This window comes from Mirounga leonina, unplaced genomic scaffold (genome assembly GCF_011800145.1).
Source record: "Mirounga leonina isolate KUSES-001 unplaced genomic scaffold, KU_Mleo_1.0 Mir_413, whole genome shotgun sequence".
NCBI classification, from domain to species: domain Eukaryota; kingdom Metazoa; phylum Chordata; class Mammalia; order Carnivora; family Phocidae; genus Mirounga; species Mirounga leonina.
This window is the reverse complement of record NW_023270734.1, coordinates 1029445-1033560: the sequence shown is the minus strand read 5'-3', so window position 1 is coordinate 1033560 and position 4116 is coordinate 1029445. Positions and strand designations below refer to the sequence as shown.

Genomic DNA, 4116 nt, shown 5'->3' with positions numbered 1-4116 from the left:
ACAGTGACAATAAATGATATACACAACATGATTAATGTTCATAACAATGTTGAGTAAAGAACAAGTCTCAGAAAGCTGCATATCCTTTTTTATGAAGTTCACAACAAATGAAACTAAACAATATATTGTTTAAGCATATGAAAGTATTTGATAAAACTATAAACTAAAAAAATCAAGGTAAGGATAAACACAAAATTCAGAATTGTAATGATTTCAGGGGGGTGGGGAAGCAAGGGTTGGCAGTGAATTCACACGAATAGAAAAAAAAATATTTTAAAAGAATATTATTGACATTAATTATGTCTTGTTCATTTCCCTCTTAAAGAGATTACAAAATATTTTTTTTCACTTTTCCTAATTGATTTCCTTCCAGACTTATAATCATAAAATAACTGTTTAGAAATGGATTCCTTCTAAAAGAGAAAATTCTAATTCTGGAAAATAACTATCTAGGATGTATTGTTTTATCTTGCTTGACTTATGAATGTTGTTATTGATCTCTAAATGGAATTTCCAAACCAGTGACTTTTATAAAAATATGATACAGTGTGGAAACAAGTGGGAAGTAAAGAGCAGGAGGGAAGGAAAGGAAAGACAATTCACAGAACAAACTTGGACAATAACTTTTATGGTCTTCAGCCAGCCCTATAAATCAGCAAATCATTTTCCCACAGGCCAGACTGTCACAGTAGAATTTGGATTCATTCTGCTCATTTTGGAGATGGTTACAAGTGCTCGGACTGGTGCCACGTTATGCATTTGGAAGAACGATTGCATTAAAAAACCCATTCCAAGCTTCCCACTGTTCCGACAATGGAAAGAGTGAAGAATGTTTGGACTGATTTAAAATGTGAAGATGTAATTCCAATATCAGGGAGGCTTTCTACCACTCAGACATTTCCCCAGGTAAGTCTCGGTCACATGCCTAATTAAGTTCTGATGTCAGGTAAGAAAGAATCATTTCTTCCAACAGTAATTTGTAAGACAGTTCACAGAATGGGGCCATGATTACATTAGAGCACTGTTGAAACTTCAGGCTTGGCACTTGCCAGGAAATAACCAACCTCTGTAGAGTAGGTTCGGGGGCTTCCGCTCCCAGAGGTCTGGCTGATAAGTACTCTGAATGACTCTCCTGATTAAAACTAAGATGCTGGATTAAACGGTGAAAACTCCCCACTCCGTTAATTTAAACACATGATTGAGCAGGTACTAATTTTTTTTTTAAGATTTTATTTATTTATTTGAGAGAGAGAATGAGACAGAGAGAGAGAGCATGAGAGGGGGGAGGATCAGAGGGAGAAGCAGACTCCCTGCCGAGCAGGGAGTCCGATGCGGGACTCGATCCTGGGACTCCAGGATCATGACCTGAGCCGAAGGCAGTCGCTTAACCAACTGAGCCGCCCAGGCGCCCCAAGCAGGTACTAATTTTTTAAAACAATTTTAATTTCAGTTAGTTAACATACAGTGCCGTGCTAGCTTCAGGTGTACGATATAATGATAGTGATTCAACACTGTCATACAGCACCCAGTGCTCATCACAAGTGCCCTCCTTAATCCCCATCACCTGTTTCACCCATCCTCCCACCCACCTCCCCTCTGGTGACCATCAGTTTGTTCTCTAGAGTTAAGAGTCTGTTTTTTGGTTTGTCTCTTTTTTTCCCTTTGTTCATTTGTTTTGTTTCTTAAATTTCACATATAAGTGAAATCACATGGTATTTGTCTTTCTCTGACTGGCTTATTTTCAATTAGCAATAATCATGCCTCGGATAAACCTCATTGGCTACGATACTGCCACTGCGCAAAGCTCTGACTGGCTTATTTTGCTTAGCATTATACTTTCTAGCTCCATCCATGTTGTTGCAAATGGCAAAATTTCACTCCTTTTATGGCTGAATAATATCCCACTTATATAAATATGTGTATTTTTATATATGTGTGTATATATATTTTATATATATGTGTATATATTTATAGATATTTTATATATTTTTTTATATATTTATATACACACACACACACAAATATATATACACACATACCTCATCTTCTTTATCCATTTATTTATCGATGGACACTTGGGCTGCTTCCATAGTTTGGCTATTGCCAATAATGCTGCAATAAACATAAGGGGGCATGTATCCCTTTATGTTAGTGTTTTGTATTCTTTGGGTAAATATCCAGCAGTGCAATTACTGGATTGTAGGGTAGCTCTATTTTTAACTTTTTGAGGAACCTCCATACTGTCTTCCAAAGTAGCTGCACCAGTTTGCACTAAAGTAAAGGATGTGCAGAGCCCCAAAGGAAGTGAAGCCAGGCATTCTGGGATGGAGGCTAATGCCCATACCTTTGCCCTGAGGTACGTGTGGCCAAACCCTGGAGATGCTGAGGTTCTGCTTTGATGACTGCATAGGTTCAGAAGAGAAGATAAAGCTAAGGATGCCCAAGGGGAAACCTAATAGGAGGGCCTTAGTGACCTGGAATCCTCTAGGCTGCAGTCCTAAGTGAGTGTGAATGAGAGGGAAACCCTGGTATTCAGAAGGGGACAGAAAGGAAACTTGTCTCCACTTGAAACTGGATGTGGGGAAAAATAAAACCCCCTCCTCCTCCTGAGAATTTGTAACCACTTGGACTTAAATGTAAAAATAATTCCAAAGTTATTAAGTCTAAATTTCTCCTCTTTAAAGATTAAAAATATTAAATATAGCAGAGCTTTGCCATTAAAAGTGGATTGTGCTGGCCTAAGTAGATAAAGGAAAAACATCAGAGTTTAAAAGGCAACTCTATAGCTGTTAGTTGCTCATCAAAACTCAAAATGTAATAAGAGACACAGCACAGGGAATATAGTCAATGGTATTGTAACAGCGTCGTATGGTGACGAGCAGCTATGCTCGTGGTGAGCATGGCGTAACATAGAGACTTGGGGAATCACTATGCTGTCCACCTGAAGCTAACGTAACATTGTGTGTCAACTATACTTTAATTTAAAAAAAAAAAACCAAAAAACTCAAAATAGGGCTTACTAGTACCTGAGTTCAAAGATTATCCTGAATGTTGTGTGCAAACAAGAAGTCCAAGTCTCCTATTTCTTTCTAAATCTGCCTATTAGTAGAGGAAAAGGTAGAGGGAGAGGAGAGAGGTGGGAAGGAAGGGAGGAAGAGAGGGAGGGAAGGAGGAAGAGGGAGGGAGAGAGATCTACAGGTCATTGTTCCTCAAGTCTTCATGACCTTTAACCTCATTTTGTGTGTGGTTCCAAATGGTTTCTAGAACAGAGGGAGGCAGAGACTGCTAAAAAATACAGGGCAACTGGCCCTTCTCATTACGTGGCAGTAAGTTGAGAAAAAAAAGGGAGAAGGGGTTAGGTAATCAGGTTTTGAGCAGCGTGAAGATGAAAACAGTAGGCAGGGATGGGGTGAGGGAGGAGGATGGGGTCAGGGGAGGGGTCAGGGTCAGGGTCAGGGTCAGGGGAGGGGGAGTCCAGTCTCTTCTGTTTCCTTGGTGCCTGGAAAGCCTTCCCCACAGGGAGCCGGCCCTAGAGACACCCTGCTGGTTTGAGCCCTGGTTCTGCCTTCTATTAGCTAGGGGAGGCCCACCTTACCTCTCTGTGTCTGTTTCCCCATATGTAAATTTCTCATATGTAAATTTGGGATAAGATAGCCACCATACCATCTAGATTTTTGCGGATTGAGAGGGTAATTGCAGGTAAAACAGTTACACTGCCTGGCACATTGTAAGTAGCAATTTTAACTCTTTATACCCATGTTGGGAAATGAATGGGATTGGTGCTCTAATAAGAGACCCCAGAGAGCTCCCTGAGCCCTCTACCATCTGAGGACGGAGTGAGAAGCTGGCAGACTGTAATAGGGAAGAGGGCCCCACCAGCACCCAACCATGTGGGCACCCTGATCTTGGACTTCCAGCCTCCAGGATGGAGGAATACATTTCTGTTGTGTACAAGCCACCCAGTTCGTGCTATTTTGTATTGGCAGCTCAAACAGACTAAGACATCCTTTCAAACCAACTTCATCTTTCTTGCATGCACTTTTCATAGCTTTTGTGCTGGGCTAATCCACGACCTGTTTGCAGGGGTAACGTTTCATGCTGTCCTCCCACCCTCCT

The 4116-nt window shown here is 40.8% G+C and overlaps 1 pseudogene; it reads right to left on the bottom strand.

Moving 5' to 3' along the window:
* Positions 1-1674: 1674 nt before the first annotated feature.
* Positions 1675-1806, bottom strand: LOC117998454 (annotated as a pseudogene).
* Positions 1807-4116: the final 2310 nt, after the last annotated feature.